Source organism: Phocoena sinus, chromosome 9 (genome assembly GCF_008692025.1).
Source record: "Phocoena sinus isolate mPhoSin1 chromosome 9, mPhoSin1.pri, whole genome shotgun sequence".
Taxonomy (NCBI): domain Eukaryota; kingdom Metazoa; phylum Chordata; class Mammalia; order Artiodactyla; family Phocoenidae; genus Phocoena; species Phocoena sinus.
In genome coordinates, this window is record NC_045771.1 from 88,771,071 (window position 1) to 88,791,452 (window position 20,382).

The window sequence follows — 20,382 nt, forward strand, 5'->3', positions numbered from 1 at the left end:
CGGTTCCTAACAAGTCACCAACCGAAATTGGTCCGTGGCCCGGGGGTTGGGGATCCCTGGCGTATAGCATGCACCATGACGTGTACCGGGGTACAAAGGAGCCCAGCACTGAGGGATGCATGGTCTAGCAAGAGGGCTCTAGAGAAATGCCTGTAAACGCATGAATATAGGAACATAACTGCTCCAAGTGTTGTTATAGAGGAGGAGGTGGCAGAGGGCTGAGCCAGAAACATCTACATGCTGGGAGTGATCTTAGAGACAGAACAGAATGAGGCACAGGGGGTGGAGGAGGGTGGCCAAGGCCCAGGAACAGGGTGATGAGAGGCACAAAGGCCTAAACTAGTCCAGTGTGGCTGGAGACAGGGAAGAGGTTCAGCAGCAGCCAGCTGACAGAGGAACGACCCACAGTTCTAAGGGATTTGCGCTCTATCCTTAAGGCAAGTAGGAGCCACTGAAATACAATTTTAGGACCAGAGAGTTGCTCTCTGCAAAAAACATATGAAATTGGTATACAGAATGGGTAGAAAGGATAAAAGACAGAAGCAGGGAAACTAGTGAGGTGTCGCAGGAGGAAATGATGAAAACCTGAACTCAGAACTCAGTAATTCATTTGCTGGAGGTGAGTGTCTGTCTCCTAGGTTTCTGATAGTAAGATAGTGTTACCATTAATTTGGAGAGAGAACACAGCAGCAGGAGGAGGAATGGTTTGCAGTGAAAGCTTACTTCTGTTTCAGCTCATCAGAGTTTGAGGGGCATGTGGGATGTCCAGCATTGTAGAAATACAGTGGACTGCTTGGTATATAGGATCTATAGTTAAAAAATAAAGGTTTAGGCTGCCAATAGAAACAGAGGTCATGAGTGAACAGCTGGTAAACAATGCCTCTCCAAGCATGTGAGAGTGCCAAAGAGAACTGAGGGGTTCAAGAGCAAGGCCTAGTTAAGAGCTAACATACAAGGTTAGTCAAACCACCAACAGATTCTAGCCTTCCTGGTTCATGATCTGCAAGCAGTGACCCATAGCATAATCACCAAGATAAATTCATAAATTTCAAAGACAGATTTTGGAGAATATATAAGTTTTACCTCATATAAGCCTACCTTTTTACATTAGGACGAGATATACATATAAAATCTAGCAAACTAAGAACCCGTGTGTTTCTATCTAAAAGGCTCTGTTTGTAGGCAATCTGAAGCCAGCTGGGTACAGGGTAAACTGCCACTACAAAAACAAAAGGGCGGGGGGTGGGGGGAGAATTGTTTACTAAGACCTGTATGTTGATGAAACTTAACTAGAACAACTGCCTCCTGCTACTCAGGAAATAACGCAAAATGTACCACTTTGAACATGGCTTCTGCACACCTCCGCAAGATTTAAATCAAAAAGCAACTATAATTATATGACACAATAGCCACTAGCCAAATTAAACAGAATAAAATTTAAGATTCAGTTCTTCCGTCACTCTAGCCTCATTTTAAGGGCTCAAGCAGCCAGAACCACATACAGCTGGTGACTTATGGTACTGAACAGTGCAGATAATAGAACACTTCCATCATCACAGAAAGTTCTACTGGACAGTGCTGCTCTAGGCAACATTTTAGCAACGTGAACCTCCTCTAGCATATCATTACTTTTAATAAGTAAACAAAATTAACTGAAAAGAGTTTGGAACATTTTTTTATACAGCCCACCATTGGAAATTTTAGCTGTAAAATTATAAACAGGAAGAGTATATTCATTTTTAATTTGACAGATGATTCCAATATCTGAATATCCTTTAGCTCAGCACACCTCCTTACTGGAATTCACCCGATACTCACAGTGACAATATCTGTAAATAGCAATATATTGGGGCCTAAATGTCCATCAATGGGAGACTTGTTAATAACATGATGATAGATTATGGCACATGCATACAACAAAACTCTTCTATAAAAAATGAGGCAAATGAAATTAAGAAAATTCCATCCAGGGCTTCCCTGGTGGCTCAGTGGTTGAGAGTCCGCCTTCCGATGCAGGGGACGCGGGTTCGTGCCCTGGTCCGGGAGGATCCCACGTGCCGCGGAGCGGCTGGGCCCGTGAGCCATGGTCGCCGAGCCTGCGCGTCCGGAGCCTGTGCTCCGCAACGGGAGAGGCCACAACAGTGAGAGGCCCACGTACCGCAAAAAAAAAAAAAAAAAAAGAAAGAAAATTCCATCCACAATAGCATCAAAAAGAATAAAACACAGAGCTCCGGTGGCAACCATGGCATATACCAGCCTCACGGTGCCTCTCATTATGATGAGCATGTTCTGTGGCTTCATCAGCTTCCTGGTGCCCTGGTTCATCTGAAAGGGTCCCAACCAGGGAGTTATCATCACCATATTGGTGACCTGTTCGGTTTGCCGCTATCTCTTTTGGCTGATCGCAATTCTGGCCCAACTCAACCCTCTCTTTGGACCACAGTTGAAAAATGAAACCATCTGGTACCTCAAGCATCACTGGCCTTGAGGAAGAAGACCTGCTCGCCAGTGCTCAGTCACTGAGGCCACAAAGAGAACTCCTCTGGATGCAAAATCACCTCCACACCCAGACCACCTTCCTTTCCTTAACTCAAACGTTTTAGCCATCAACTGCCTTAAATGTTCCCACCACATTTGAATGCCTTATTCTACAATGCAGTATTTTTTCTGGTCACCTTTCTTATTACACTTTGGTGAATGATGTACCTATTTAACCTAAAGTATGCTACCTCCATAAAATGTTTATGTACTCTTCTGAGATAGAAAGTGCTGTTCTTCTGAGAAATAATGTTATTCTCTCCTTGGAACCTGTGGATTTGAAGATGGCTCCTTCCTGCTCTCAACAGGGGAATCAGCGAAATGTTTAAGAACTCTTACAAGACTCCAGTGGGGCAGTCAGTAGGAGAACATGTTCAGAGGGAAAAATCTGTCTCACCAGAATTATACCAAAGTATATTTTCAGGATGAATTTCTTATTTCTGCTATCTTTTAGAATAAATTATTTTTCTGCTTTCCATGGAAAAAGAAGGAATAAGATACAGTTGAACATTGAACAATTAGAGGGTTGGGGCACGGCTGAAAATCGAAGTACAACTTAATAGTTGGCGTTCTGTGTATGTGGTTCCTCCATATACACAGAGTCAACTATCTGTGGACTGTGTAGTACTGTAGTACATACTATTAAAAAAAATCCACGTATAAGTGGACCCAAGTAGTTCAAACCCGTGTTAAGGGTCAACTGTACATAGGAATAAATTTAACAAAAGAAGTTCAAAATATATACTATCAAAGCTAGAAAAGATTACTGAAAGAAATTAAAGAAGATCTAAATAAAAAGAAACACATCCCACGTTAATGGACTGAAGACTTAATTCTGTTAAGATGACAGTATGCCCCAAATTCAACGCCTATCAAAATACCAGTTGGCTTCTTTGCAGAAACTGATAAGCCATTCCTAAAATTCATATGGAAATGCAATGACCCAGAATAGCCAAACCAATATTGAGAAAGAACAATACTGGAAGACTCACGCTTCTTGATTTCAAAACTTACTACAAAGGTACAGTAATCAACAGAGTGTGGCACTGAGAGTCCAGAAATAAACCATCACATTACCGTCAAATGATTTTTCAACAAAGGTGCCAAGACCATTCAATAAGAACAGTGTCTTTAAACAAAAGGTGATGAGATAAATGAACACCCACATGCAAAAGAATAAAGTAGGACTCCTAACTCACACTACACGCAAAAATTAACTCACAGTAGATCAAAGACCCAGATGTTAAGACCTAAAACTATTTAAAACTCCTAGAAAAGATGTTCATCTTTAGCCATCAGAAAAACAAAAATCAAAACCACAATGAACCACGAATCCACACGTACTAGGATGGCAATAATCAAAAAGACAGATACTAACAAGTGATGGCAAAAATATGCAAATATTAGAACCCTCACAGACTGTTTATAAGAAAGGAAAATGATGTACGCATTTTGAAAAACATTTGAAAAACTAGAAGCAGTTTCTCAAAAGATTAAACAGTTACCATATGACCCAGCAGTTCCACTCCTAGGTATATACACAAGAGAAGCTAAAACATACATCAAAAATAAAAACTTGCGCATAAATGTTCTTAGCCTCATTATTCGTACTACCCCAAAGCAGAAACAATTTAATGTCCATTAATTGATGAATGGATAAATAAAACAAAATAGTAATAGAATAGAATAATACTCAACAATAAAAAGTAATGGAAGTACTGATAGATGCTACGACATGGATGATCCTTGAAAATGTTATGGTAACTCAAAGAAGCTAGCCACTAAAGATATTATATGATTCCATTTACATGTAATTCCCAGAATAGAGAGAAAGTAGGTTAGTGGCCGCTTATGGCTGAGGAGGTGGGAAGAAATGGAGGTAACTACTCAAGTGTACAGAATTTATTGTGGGGATGATGAAAATGTTCTAAAATTAGGTGGTTGGTGATGGTTACAAAATTCTGTGAGTAGACTGAAACATCTTTGAATTGCACATTTTAAATTTTATGGTACATGAATTATCTTTCAATAAAGTTGTTACACGAAAATAAAGAGGCTGTCCTCTATGTACTAATATGGAAGATAGGTCGATGATAAATACAAAGGTGCAGCGCAATTGTGTGTGGCATGTACCATTTGTTTTACAGATATAATACAATGCATGCACCTCATGTTAACAGACTGTTTCTGGTGGAAGCAACAAGAAACTGACAATAATGGCTCTCCTCCAGGAAAAGGAGCTCAATGACTGATGGTCAGGGAGAGGAATTAACTTTTCAAAAATTCCTTATACTCCTTTCATACTTTTTCAGTTGGGCACCATGCGCACAGCTACTGAAATTAATTATTAATTTATAAAGACAAGAAAGAAAAATAAGGAAAGGCAAAGTGGATGCTGGGAAAGTGGTTCCTATCTCTGACCCCACCACCACTCCACCCCTCCCCCACCCTTGGCGCCTCGGGAGAATTTACTAAAGAACAACAAAATGCACTGTCTAGGGCTGGAAAGCTAGGATAAAAGTCCAGCTCCAAACAATATGCAGTTTTCTGGTAGAAAGCCTGTGGGTTAGGTGTGAATACCGGTTCCATCACTTAAAAATCCACAAGAATTCAAGTCAGTGACAACTTCCCTGAGCCTCTCAAGAAAGTCATAGGTTTATGGTAATTTAAAAGGGATGATACATAAATTCCTTGGTATGGTAACTGCGCACATGGTAGGCAGTCAATAAAGGTTAATCCTCACATCCTATTCTCACCTTTCTGGTGTGTGGTTACCATGAACTTGTTGCTTCCTCAGGGCTCCAGCTGTGAATAATAAGGAGGTACACCCTGATATATTATGCATGACAGCGCTATCAGACCTCTGGCCCTTTCTGCTCATCTGTAACTGTGCTAATGCAAAGGTCAGCATCAATCTACCTCTTAACCTCTCTACTTCTAAACTCATGTATTTTATAACCATGATTGGTTATGAGATTTAAGAAAGTTTCAGAAGCATCTCTATTGTTAATTATCACATATTTCTACAAGGCAATATGACAAAATGGGTTGTACTGCTGCTATAACCATCTTTGGGGGAAAAAAAAAGATGTCCAACATAGATTTAAAAAATTTAACACGTAAGCAAACTGCTTAATAAACATTCTCCAGTAACACATGACTTGTTCTAACTAGGTCTTTTTTGACAAGTACAAAGTTAAGCCTAATCCTCAAAGACTTTCTTGTGAACTAGGGTTTCAATGGACTTTACACAACAGCAGTGTTCCCATCTTAAAAACTGTTTCCCCTAGATGGAAGACAAAATTTACAATTGCTGGCAGAGAGTTTTGGTCATCTGAAGAGTTATTAGTCCACTGCAATACGTTCTGCCTCTTTCAAACTTTATAATTTCAGCCATACACATTCTTCAATATTAGATAAATGGCTTTATTTAAGACTTGCTTCAATTAGCACTAATACCAACCTTACTATAGGAATTGTGTTTATAGTTCTTCAAAAATGCTGAAACACATTAATATTATTCCTGTAGGAATGGCCGTTTTCAGAGATTGGTGGATACCTAAAGAAGCTATCAGAAAAACATTTTCCAGAGAAACGGGAGATTCTCCAAGCACCAAATCCAACCCCAATGGGAGAGGCTCAAGAATAAGGTTAGGATTCCAGCTACAATTGCTATCCAAAGACAGGTCCTAGGAAGAGATAGGACTAGAGAAACAAGAACTAGGATCAACCAGTGAGACGAATTTCGGATACCAAACTTCTCTCGACTAGAGGCAGGGGAAATCTCTCCTATTAATCTGCAATCTCAAGCTTCTCCTTGGGCAGAGTTAGCATTTGAATTTTTTATTATACCTTGCTAGTTCTGAAACCCCCAAGCCAAGAATTAACTTGGAGTGCTTCCGGGTCACTGCCGTCCCTGGGTGCCTGGAAGAAGTTAAAAACAAATCCTCTTGGGAGAGATGCATCTTCAATCAGGGCTAACTGGGATTCCAAGCAGTTAAGATTGGGTTGGGCAGGTGTGATTTAATAATTTTTTTCAAATCACCAAATAAATAAGGAAACAATACCCAATGAGCAAGCCAAAAGAAATAATAACCAGCAAAAGTAGCTTCAGATACTAGTACTATGAAATACAGAATATACAATAAATATAATCCTGATAGAAATAAACAAAGGAAACGAAAGCACAAGCAGGAAATTAAAGCATGAGACTTAAAATTCATTGATTGATTAGACAACAAACAAGAGACTGGAATATGGATCTGGAGAAATCATCTAGGATGTACTGGGTTGGCCAGAAAGTTTGCTCGGGTTCTTCTGTAAAACAGGAAAAACCTGAGTGAACTTTTTGGCGAACCCAGTATCACAGAAAGACAAAGAGACTGAAAACATGACGAAAGGTTGAGAAGTGGAGTAGAGAATGAGAAGATCTAACCAATCTACTCTTTGGGCTTCTTGAAGAAGGGAAAAGAAGGAAGAGCTAAGAACTGTCCAGAATTGATAAGGAACATACATCTCAAATTCAGAAAGCACAAAGTGTTCCAGACAAGGAGAAATCTCCAGAACAATAAAACTGAAGAACTCCAAAGGCAAGAGAAAAAAACAGGGAGAAAAACAGCCAGATTTTCTACATAGAAATGACAATTACACTGTCACTAGAGGTCACAAAAGAAAGAAGTCAAACAACAGTGGTGTAAGGTCATCAAAGTGCTAAGAGTCATAATGACTGTCATTTTCAGTTATATAACTGGCTAAAGAAAACACGTAGGGACTTCCCTCGTGGCGCAGCGGTTAATAATCTGTCTGCCAATGCAGGGGACACGGGTTCGATCCCTGGTCTGGGAAGATCTCACATGCCTCAGAGCAATGAAGCCCGCGCGCCTACAGCCCGTGGTCCGCAACAAAGAGAAGCCACCGCAATGAGAAGCCCACCCACCGCAACTAGAGAAAGCCCCCGCGCAGCAACGAAGACCCAACACAGCCAAGGGAGGAAGGGAGGGAGGAAGGAAGGAAAACATGTATACATAAAACAAATAAAGGTATTTTCAAATCAACAAAAACTGAGTTTATCATTTACAGACTTCTTCTAAAGAAACTTCTAAAGAATAGATTTCAGGAAGACATGAAACGATGAGGAAGGAAGGTCTAAATTACAAGAAAAAATGGTGATTGATAAACTCGTAAACGTGAGTTAAAACAAATAATGAATGTATATTTCCAGGGTGGCGATAAAAATACTACTCAAAATAACAATATTTTAAAAATCGAACTCTTAAATAATAGAACTATTCTGAGTACTTTACTCATATAATTAACTCAATGCTCAAACAACTCTGAAGTACTATTATTCACCCCATCTTCACAGATGAGGATCATAAGGCACAGGGGGTAAGTTCAAGGTCATACAACTAGTGACTGGAGAGCCAGGAAGGAAGCTTTCCCTACTAGGCAGCAGCTGGAAGCAGTGAAATATTTCCAGACCCAACTTTCTAGTAGAACTAGATCTGCTGCTGTGCCAGTGGACTGTAGAAGGAAGGGTAGGTGGTAAATAACTGACACCGGTGAGAGGCTTGAAAAGGAAACATTGAAGGACACTCACTGGGATGAGATGAATCCTCTGTAGTACGGATATCCACTTACAGCACTCAGACTTCTCCACTCACAGACTGACTCACTAAGACTGAGAGAAGGCCCAGGAATTGGCATGCTTGGTAAGCACCCCAGGAAACTGATGCAGGTGGTTTAAGGGCCACACTTGAAGAAACATTACCAGATTCATATGTCACCACTATAACCACTACATTCAAGTCCTTCAGTCTAAGATTCTATTTGACTTTAATGAGCTTCTAAACAAGAAAAATCATACTCATGTGTAGTTTGGATACCAGATGTCAACTAAACCCTTAAACAAATAATGTGCAGTTTCAAGCTCACCAAAAGATGACACTAGAAAGGATAAACTGTGGTTAAACAATGGAATAACTACTCAGCAATACAAGACAATGAACAAATACAAGAACATGAATGAACTCAAAAGAACTGTGCTAAGTGAAGGAAGTCAAACTACAGAGTATATGATTCCATTTTTAAAAGGCGAAACTTCAGTGATGGAAAGCAGATCAATGGTTGCCAGAGACTAAGGAGTGGGGGAAGGGTACTAACTGTAAAAGGGCTCAAGGGAACTTCTGGTGCTGACGAAATGTTACCTCACAACTGCGGTTGTGGTTATACCACGTATACGTACAACAGTCACAACTCCATGAATTGTACACCTAAAACTGGTGACTCTTTATTTAATGTCAATCATATCTTAATAAAGCTGACTCAAAAAAAAAACCGATCATCATAGCCACCAGTGAGTTCTCCCCTGTACACTGCTCTTAACACATGCTCTCATCACCCTCCAGTTGGTTCAGATCAAATACTCTTCACCACCAAATATGAAATTCTGCAAACCCCCCAGTCATGTATGTTAACACATGGGAAACTCACTGCCTAGTTTTAAACCACTCACTAACCTGCAAGGGCAGTACTGAACAGGTAAGAAAATAAAAGCTTTAGTGTTCAACATAAGAGCCTTACCTAAGGTGGAACAGAAATTCAAAACATAACGTGTTGCTGAGACTAGCACCCATGAAACCAAATGCTACAAATACTCCCCCTTGTATTCACACATGACACAGTACCGTCTCAGTTCAAATTTATCTCACAACTGAGGACTGTCTTGAAAAACATCAAACTGGTATCTCTGATGGGGCAGGAGCTATAAAGTACTCCACCAGTCTGATCATCCCACCGACTCAGATCAGAGAGAACTCACGGACTGTGATATTCTCTCCTACAGTTGTGCTCATAAATTTTGTGATTCTACCCTATAGTTCCAAATTCTGCTTGACTACCCACGTACAGAGAAGATACCTCACATTTGTTCAAGAAATATTTATCAAACTTTTTTATTGTTAAAAATGAGTAAAAGCTGTCTTCGTGCATGGAACCAGGTGTCTGACAGACTAGAGCAGACAAGTATACAAATAACAATATAAAACAAGGTGGACCATGGTTCAGAAAGATTATTACCTTAATCACCTCAATATAGTCAAGGTTCCAAGGTCCAGGGAATACAATGAGAACAAAACAAAATACCCAGAAAGGCAGAAATGTTTTCTCTGGCTCGTTTAGTCCCCACGGAATCCATAGAGAAAGTAGTGACAACTGAGGCTGAACTGTGAGGAAGAGCTTTTGAGGCAAGGGGAACCTCAGGAATAAGCACAGGCATGGCAACAGGAAAGTCCAGTTTTGCTGATATTCAAGGTACCCACAGGAGAATATTGGCAGAAATGCTAGAAAGAAAGACTGAAACCAGATTCTGACACCCTTGAATGAAGAATATGGAGTTTACTTCTGGTAAGATATAAAACGTCATGCAGAATTTAATCTATATTTATTTTAGGATCTGTAACACAACAGTTCTTATAAGACTATACACCATGATCATGTAGAAGCTTTTTCAAAAGACAAAAGCCTACAAGCAGGAGATTCTGACTCAGTAGGTCTGGAATGTGGCCTGGGCACATGTCACTAGGAGTCTGACACACACCCAGTTAAGAATCTCCGCTGTAAGGAGCCATTACCGTGTCTTACAGATGTCTTCCGGTAATACACTCAAGTGTGCTTATGACTGAAACACAAGCAAGGAAAGCAAATACTACTAGGCACAGGCAAAGAAAGGCAGATTTCAAATAAGAACTTCTGATGCTCCAGAAGATTTCAGGAATAGGACATTCCACTCTAATAAATGTATGTCTCTTAAAATGTTACTACACTAATCAGTCTGTTTTAATCACCTACTTCATTCAAGTAAATCCAAATTTTAGTTAATTCCATCAAAATATACATAATTATACCATTAAGTATTCAGAGTTTAAACTCAGAAAAACCATAGCTAAAGGACTTCTCTAATTTAAACATGACTGATTAACACCATACATTTTTCTTCTCTCCTTCCCGTAGTAAAAAAAAAAAAAAAAAACCAAGAAAATCCAAAATAACAAAGACAATGGAATAGTAAAAATCAAGGAACAAGAAATTCAACAATGTTTTTAGAAAACAAAGTCAATGCAGGAGGTAACAAATAGGAAGAACGAAGCACTACAACCGGCAGTGCCAGACACGGACCAGAGACTAGTCCAACCCAGAACCACAGAGCCTCGACATAAAAACCAAGGACTGGGGAGATGGCAGGTTGTTGGGGGGATGCTACTGAATACACAGAGCTTAGCTGGACAGAGCCATGGCTCCTTCCCCACTCACCCCTACCCCCAGGTAGGCAGATTACAACCTTTCCTGAAGCAAGGACTGGTTATTTTGGAGAAAGTCTTTGCTTCAGGAAAGACTGTGATCTGGCTACAATCTTTTGGAGAAGGTATGGTAAGGTACTGTGATGAGAAACCATTTTGATAATTAATAGAATCTCAGATTCCTTGCTCCACTCTGCCCCGCTGAACAGGAGTAAAGAGAATTCCTTATTGGAGAAACGGAATAGCCACACCCAGGCCAGGCCCATATACAGTTACAACAGAATTCATTTTTAAAACATCCTTCTCTTAAAAACTAATAAGCAGGCTTCCCTGGTGGCGCAGTGGTTGACAGTCTGCCTGCCGATGAAGGGGACACGGGTTCGTGCCCCGGTCTGGGAGGATTCCACATGCTGCGGAGCGGCTGGGCCCGTGAGCCATGGCCGCTGAGCCTGCACATGTCTGGAGCCTGTGCTCCGCAACAGGAGAGGCCACAGCAGTGAGAGGCCCGCGTACCTCAAAAAAACAAAACAAAACAAAACAAAACAAAAAAACTAATGAGCGTTTAACATATCACACACTGGGTTCTCTCTACACCTTGATAAGGGTCAACCAGCTCCTATAACCCAGGTTCGTTTCAGGCTTTCCAGTGCTGGCGGTTGATGACTCTTTACTAGGTATGATGCTGAGTAGCTGACTGAGGACAAGAGCTAAGCTTTAGTGCCTATGTTCTTATTAGCACGGGTGCTTACTCAGGCAGACATTAAACAATACAAGCTGAATAAAAAACCAAAATAGAAAAGGTGTATGCCTGCTACTTTCTAAATCATTAAGCCTATAATCTAAAACTTTGATTTCACTATCTTACATTGATTCTGAACTTCAGTGAAGTCACAAAAATTTTCTATATTAAAGAATACATTTCCTAGTCCTTTCTTCCTCCCAAATATGCAGTAAATAATAAGGTGTCATTTGAAAGTATAAGAAATTCTGTTGACTAGAGATGCTATTTCTACGTGTTAGGAATTCATGAATAAAGAATCTTACTAAGGACTTAGTTACAAACCGGTGGCAAGAACAGGCAAAAATTCCCAACTGGTGTACACGTGACCTAGAGGCATACAAGTTAGACAGTCTATTCATCACTACTTATTCGGGAGAATTTTAGGAACTCAAATAATATATAACTTAAATCCTGAAAAAGTGAAATAACGTTTCATTTAAATGGTTGTTTTAAAATCAGCAGACAGGGACTTCCCTGGTGGTGCAGTGGTTAAGAATCTGCCTGCCAATGTAGGGGACACAGGTTCAAGCCCTGGTCCGGGAAGATCCCACATGCCGCAGAGCAACTAAGCCCATGCACCGCAACTACTGAGCCTGTGCTCTAGAGCCCGTGAGCCACAACTACTGAGCCTGAGTGCCACAACTACTGAAGCCTGTGCGCCGAGAGCCCATGCTCTGCAACAAGAGAAGCCACCGCAATGAGAAGCCCACGCACTGCAAAAAAGAGTAGCCCCTGCTCGCCGCCAACTAGAGAAAACCCGCGCGCACCAACGAGGACCCAACGCAACCAAAAACAAACAAATAATAAAAATAAATAAATTAATTAAAAGATTTGTTTAAAAAAACAGCAGACAGGGCTTCCCTGGTGGTGCAGTGGTTGAGAGTCCGCCTGCCGTTGCAGGGGACACGGGTTCGTGCCCTGGTCCGGGAAGATCCCACATGCCGCGGAGCAGCTGGGCCCGTGAGCCATGGCCACTGAGCCTGCACGTCTTGAGCCTGTGCTCTGCAACGGGAGAGGCCACAACAGTGAGAGGCCTGCGTACCGCAAGAAAAAAAAAACAGCCAACAAAAACTACATACAGCCCCCCCAAAAAAAGGTGGAGCTTAAATGTGGCAGTAAAATTAATGTTTTATATACTGAATGCTTTAAGGTCAACTTGTTTCTCCTCATTCTTGGATCCATTATAGTACAGTCTGACTTGTGATACCAAGCTAAAATAAAAACTCTTTCAATAGTTCGCTATCTTCTTGGAACACAGTCTCAGGAGTAACTTACCAGTTCAAAGACTTTCCACATTTAAAAATCAAACAGGGGCTTCCCTGGTGGCGCAGTGGTTGAGAGTCCACCTGCCGATGCAGGGGATGCGGGTTCGTGCCCCGGTCCGGGAAGATCCCGCATGCCGCGGAGCGGCTGGGCCCGTGGGCCATGGCCAATGAGCCTGCACGTCCGGAGCCTGTGTTCCGCGGTGGGAGAGGCCACGACAGTGAGAGGCCCGCGTACCGCAAAAAAAAAAAAAAAAAAAAATCAAACATACTGAGAAACTGCTATACAAAAATCTGTACAAGTGACACCCTCATCATCAGAGAACATATTTATTGGTAGTTTAACTGCTTAAGATGAGCTCCTGCACATATTCCACTATAGACATCCCAACAAAGAAAGAACTGTTTCCTTACAATGGCTCATTAACTTTTCTAATAAGTAATAATCCATGCTATAAAAACAAAAAATGCACTATACTCAATAAAGTTTGAAACTTAAAATCTGAAGTAAAATTTGATCAAACAGTAACTGAAAACAATATTCCTAACAATTCAATAAGCATTTTAAGCAGAAAATAGTTTTTAACAGCAAAATTACTGTTAAGTTTTAAGACTTCTATTTTCTTACCTACTTCAGTATCTATTCTGAGTACTGCTAACTCTTTAAACACTATTATTCCACAGTATTCCTTATGTGTTTTCCATCATAAATTACATTCTTGAGAAAGACCATTCTGGTGTAAATACAGCAGCTGAATGGATAATAACATGAATTTTAAAACACACTTCCAATAGACTTGCACTTACATGCAACTGTAACCTTACTGACCATTTACGACATCATTCTCTGTTTGCTTCATCATGAACAAGAGTGATATGGCTGCAGACCTCACAGAGTATTTTGTTGGAACTACACTGGAATCGGAAAAGGGAAGTTTATAATTTTTTTGATGGAAAAAGCCATCTAAACTCTAGTTCCTGCTATGAGCCAGGCATTATCCAAATGCTTTCACATTTATTCAAATAATCTTTAAAAAGACACAAAGGGCACAGAATAAAATTTCACTACTGATGCAATTACTCTTTGTGCAAAATGACTCAGGTATAAGAGAGGCCAGACCCACCTTGACCCCAGGGCCTCTCAGTCCAGAAAAAAGCATGTTGAGACCACATGATTTCAAAACCTTAGCTCTATCTGCCCAGAATGGGCCCAATGGCAATAATTCCACGAATGATCTCTTCAGCTTAAAAAAAAAAATCAACTGTAACAACTATTTTTTGCCTAATGTCAGCAAAAATGAAAAAGCCTCTTCTGAAGAGATTCCTAAAGTGCTGACCAGTCACAGGCTTTCTTTCCACATTTTAATAATCCAGGCAGAATGCAGAATTGAAGGCCACTCCTTCCCCATCTGTCCCTGCCATCCTGCTATACCTCCCTACCCAAGTTGATCTCCTATCTGGATCCAACCCTGTCTCTTCTGCCTTATAAAAGCCATGCTTCCCTACTCCATCTCAGCAGTTACACTCTTCCTTCAACAGTCAGGTCTGTGGACCATCGGTCCTCCACAGAACTCGGCCCTCTTGTAGTTTGGTGACCTGCACACGCATTTTCCTCTCCCAAGCCCAGGTTTCACCACCTTCTCCAAACCACCCAATTTCTGGTTTGGTGTCTTGCACATCACAAAATTTCAAAACTCTGTATTTTTTCTCTCACCTGTATTTTAGATAGTTGCGATGGAGAAGAAAAGAACCCTGGATAACTGAGTTCTTGCTATACAGATATTTAATCTGTTAGGTCAAGAAGACAGCTAATGTTCAAACATTTAACTTCTTTCTTTAATTTAAAAACATGAAACTACTTCCAAATCCTAAAATTATCTAATCCTTTTCTAAAATAAATTCAATGTCCAAACACAATAAAATTATTTACTTTATAATTCTGAATAATATATGTGTGAATTTAAACAAACAAAAAAGCCTTATCTGGAATTCCCACAGGTACTTTATAAAACAGCCTGACCAGGGAAGGGGTCAGCACAAACAAGGCTCGTGCTACCATGAATTACATTACAGGAACACCTCAAACCAATAATTTAATCCTGCTCACTGTGAACCACTGTCTGTGTTCTTATTCTAAGTAAAAATATGCTTCCAGAAGTGATGTTTTATCTTCACAAAGTAGTAACTGAACTTCAAAGGCACACTGTAAAAGACTCAAATATTCAATATGTTGGTCATGTACTTTTGTTCAACAAGTAATTTATTAAAGACCAACTACGTGCCATGCACTGTGCTAGGCAATACACTGATTTACAAACAAAGGGACACAATCTTTGATGAGGAAACACACAACAGACTATCATCTCTGAAGATTTTTAATAACAGCTCCAACATATAAAGATGGATGTAGGGCTTCCCTGGTGGCGCAGTGGTTGAGAGTCCGCCTGCCAATGCAGGGGACGCGGGTTCGTGCCCTGGTCCGGGAAGATCCCACATGCCACGGAGCGGCTGGGCCCGTGAGCCATGGCCGCTGAACCTGCACGTCCAGAGCCTGTGCTCTGCAATGGGAGAGGCCACAACAGTGAGAGGCCCACGTAACCACAAAAAAAAAAAAAAAAAAAAGATGGATGTAGAGAAGCAAAGTAAGTTTCCATTCCACCAGCACGTGCATTCCATCATGCTCCCAACAGAAAAACGGTTTCTATTTATGGGGTCAGTTGGAATTGCCAACTCTGGGTTTTATCAAATTTCTTTCACGTGAAAAGGAAGACAATAGAGTAATAAAAGAATAAGCACAAAGCTGGTTTCCTGAACCAGCTGCAACTGAAACAGAAGTTAAAATTATACACCTAGGAAACAGTGGTATTACTTTAAAAATTCTTCTAATGTTTAAGAATGCTAAAGCATAAAAAAAAGAACAGATTAACCCAATACCCACTGGTACGTGTGAAAGTTCTATAAACATATATAAATTGTATCATGATGCAAACCCAATTCTCTGTTATCATTTCAAGTATCTCCATTAGTATTCAAACAGCTACTTTGTCAAACAATCTTAGCACCTTTTTCTTCCAATTTTTTTTTGACCTCTCTGCGTGGCTTGCGGGATCTTAGTTCCCCAACCAGGGATTGAACCCGGGCCACTGGACTGCCAGGAAACCCCCCTCTTCCAGCTTTAAAGAGAAAATTACCTGCTTGGGCTTCCTTGCTGGTGCAGTGGTTAAGAATCCACCTGTCAACACAGAGGACACGGGTTCGAGCCCTGGTCCGGGAAGATCCCACATGTTGCAGAGCAACTAAGCCCGTGCGCCACAACTACTGAACCTGCACTCTAGAGCCCGTGTGCCACAACCACTGAGCCTGCATGCCACAACTACTGAAGCCAGCACGTCTAGAGCCCATGCTCTGCAACAAGAGAAGCCACCGCAATGAGAAGCCCCACACCACAACAAAGAGCAGCCCCCACTCGCCGCAACTCGAGAAAGCCCGTGCACAGCAATGAAGACCCAACGCAGCCAAATAAATAAATTAATTAATTAAATCTATTTAAAAAAAGAGAAAATTACCTTCTTAATCAAAACAAACAAAAAAACAAAAAAAAACCCTCAAAAAACTCTTAAGTGAACATAAAAACAGTAATTATAAAATTTAAGTTCTAGTTCTTTCAAAAATCAAGCTGAAAATGATTAGCATAATCATCTTCCTATGGATAACTTTGACTTACCATTTAGTTCTCTCTGTATGTGCACCTATAATCTAATCCAGCTCTTCTGTTTCTCCTTCCAGGAACCACCACCACCATTTATACACCTCAGTAGCGAACAGAGAGCCTGGGAGTTAACCTCAACTTCAGTCCCGGCCCCTAAATATGACCAGCCACCAATGAATTGGCCTCCTTGATGTCTACAGACCATCCCCGCTTCCCACCACCCTGTTGTGCTCAGACCACAAATGCCCCTCAACTGAATTATTACCACGTTACCCTTAGCCTCCACCCACCCAATTTATGTCCCACACTGTAGTGAAAGTAACCATTCAAAAACACAAATCTGATCTCATTTCTTTCTTAAATCCTTTTGCCCTTGAGATAAAGCAAAATATTCTTAACATGATAAATACAACTCTGATGATCTGGGCCCTGCTTAAGGGTCCAGCCTCATCTAACCCCTTTGCTCTTTTTTTCTCTCCCTCTTGTTTATTATATTATATTCCATTATTTCAAACATACAAAACCGACATGCCCACTTGCAATATTAACAAACCTTGATATTTCATCATAACTGCTTCGCATCTTTTAAAAGAAGGACTCAGTTATTACAGGCAGAGCTGAAGCCCCTGGATTCATCCCCCTCCTTCGACAGTTAAAAGCTATCCTGAAATTAAAGACTCATCATTCCTGTGCATGAGTCTATGCATGCATGTTTATACATGGTTTATACTTTAACCATACGGCTTGTACCAATAAACATGTACAGTCTGTGCATGGTTTATACTTTAACCATACAGCTTGTACCAATAAACAATATGTGGTATTATACTGTATGTCATTTTACAATTTTTTTTTCCACTCAGTTTGTTTTCTGAGATTTACCCATGTTGACAGAGGTAACTCCAGTTCTTGCTGTAACTGTCATATAGTATTACATCATCTGAATATTCACCAGTATATTGAGCCCTTTTCTCAATGAACGTCTGGGATGTATCACCTTATATTATCACAAACACGCTGACATTTTCACACACATCTCCTTGTGCAGGCATACAAGGGTTTCTCAAAGGCAGACTCTGTCAAGCTACACTCAGCAACTCATGAAACCAATACACTTGGTTACAGACCGTGTTTTATTAAAAATGAAAGTAGAAAATGTGTTTCATATATAAGAGTACTGCTTCTTTAAACATATTTCCGTTATACACAGACAGGTCAATGTACGCACTGGGTCACAAAAGAATAAAATATGGAACCCCCTTGCTTGAAAGTGTGTATCTAGAAGTAAAACTCTAATGAGCAGGCTATGCACACCTTCAACTCTGATGCAGTGATGATTCACAGAATTACCCACCTGGAGTTTTTCTTTAATGTGTGAGGTAGGGCTCTAGTACTGGCTTATTCCATATGGATGACCAATTGTCCCAGCAATTATTTATTTTAGATCAGATTACAAGTTACACATGTCCAGTGAATTTACAGACTACTTCAGAAGAAATGGCTTCTGCACAATATTAAATCATTCCATCCTATGTTCACCTTATGTTCAAGAGGGCTTTTACGCCCTCAGTAATATTTTGTCATTTTCTCCATAAGGGCCATGCATAGCTTTGTAAAGAGTTACTTCTAGGAATTCAGAATCTCTGTCCTTTGTTCAAAAAAGATCTTAACACATTGTAACTACCCAGTAAATACTGGGTTGGCCAAAAAGTTCGTTTGGGTTTTTCTGAACAAACTTATCATTTGGTTAATGTCGCCTCAAGTTTCAGTTTGCCACCATCTTACATTTGGGAACACTTAGAATTCCAAGTCAAACTGCAAACTGTCTGAAAATTTACCTTGCCATTATACCTGATTTTATTTCATGAATTTTGTATGTTGAGCTACTATTTAAAGTGAACTTAAACATCCTCCGTGGCCAAAAAAGTTTCAAATGTTTACCTGCTATATCAAAGTTAATTTTTTTCATGAGCAAAAAGCCCTAATCTCAAGACACACATGAGCTTAAATATAAATATAAAAAAGCTTAAATATAAAATATTTGATATGTTAAAATATCAAATCAACAGATCTCCTTTCCTAGAATGTTGCCACCATCCAAAAATTGTCAGTAAACTTTGGCTTTTGCTTTTTTGCCTATCAAGGCCGTGGACAATGGATTTTATTTAACACTAGCAACTGGCCTCTCCCCATTTGCACTGGAGAATGACTGCTGCTACTACCCCTGGAGCAGGCTACAGACAGCTGCCAACCAGCACTTAAGCTCATCTGCCCTGGTAACTTTCTCTTTAAGACTCACACTTGAAGCCGTGAGTTGTTGCTATCTGTGTTACGTCCTGGATGAAGTGCGGCAGGGCTTCCAAATCATCTACCGGCCCCCCTCTCACAGATGATGGCCACCTTACTCCCAAAGCCACTCAAAGTATGACCCCATAGCCTATATTTTCACTCAGAACATCTCAAATCTTCTAAATTTGGTGAAAAACTACCCAGCCATTTTTTACACTGTTAATTAGACACAAAAAAAGAAATCTTATGTATAAAGTTTAATAGGCTGCATCTAGAAAACAAGCACTCTTAAGACTGTGGAGGGTACTTCCCTGATGGTCCAGTGGCTAAGACTCCAAGCTCCCAATGCAGGAGGCCTGGGTTCGATCCCCGGTCAGGGAACTAGATCCCACATGCCGCAACTGAGAGTTTGAATGCTACAACTAAAGATCCTGCATGTGGCAACAAAGATCCTGCGTGCCGCAACTAAGACCCAGCACAGCCAAATAAATATTAAAAGAGAGAGAGAGAGAGATGTACAGTCCTTTTTTCTTATTTTTCCTCCTCTGGGTTCCAAGTTCATACTGTGACTTTAGAGATTAAAAAGGTTTTCAGGGGCTTCCCTGGTGGCACAGTGGTTGAGAGTCCGCCTGCCGATGCAGGGGACACAGGTTCGTGCCCCGGTCCGGGAAGATCCCACATGCCGCGGAGCGGCTGGGCCCGTGATCCATGGCCGCTGAGCCTGCGCGTCCGGAGCCTGTGCTCCGCAATGGGAGAGGCCACAACAGTGAGAGGCCCGCGTACCACAAAAAAAAAAAAAAAAAAAAAAAAAAAAAAGGTTTTCAGAAACACCTGTTTATGAATTTGGAAGAATGCAGAATCACTCTCAGATACCTCAATACCCCCACCAAAAATCCTATGGCTCCCTCCCAGTGTTTAAAAATGCTCATCTCTTTCAACGATGCAACTATTCCTATTCTTGCAACTACAAAAGCCAAATTAACTGTGCCTCAAAATCCAGATTTCTTTTCACGACTCAGTACCCATCACATCACACATCACAGATGTTCTTCACCTTTCATTCAGACTCACTTTACTGCAACCTCAGAGGTCCTCAAGAAATTTACCTATTTGCCTACCACTAAATTCATAGACATCGACAAGAAAAAAACCAGGCTCACCTATTTCTCCACTTCCTATTCCAGGCAGGTAAGAGAAAGAATATGAACCTCTGTGGCCAAACTACCAGTATAAAAAAATAGCAAAAGTTATTTTGTTATAGGATAAAATACAGTCTTGTTAAAGGATAGTCTCTTCAACAAATGGTCTTGAGAAAACTGGATATCCACATGCAAAAGAATGAAATTGAACCCTTATATTACACCATACACAAATATCAATTCAAAATGGTTTAAAGATTTAAATGTAAGGCATAAAACCATAAAACTCCTAGAAGAAAACACAGGGGAAAAGTTTCATAACACTGGTCCTGGCAATGACACTAGAAGCTCAGGCAATGAAAGCAAA

General features: G+C 40.5%; 1 protein-coding gene and 1 pseudogene across 13 annotated transcripts in view; one reads left to right on the plus strand and one right to left on the minus strand.

Annotated features, from left to right (window-relative positions):
* SRPK2 (SRSF protein kinase 2) overlaps positions 1 to 20,382 on the minus strand; it is a 230,210-nt gene that overhangs the window by 79,578 nt on the left and 130,250 nt on the right. The window lies entirely within an intron of this gene.
* Positions 2,243 to 2,503, plus strand: LOC116759811 (annotated as a pseudogene).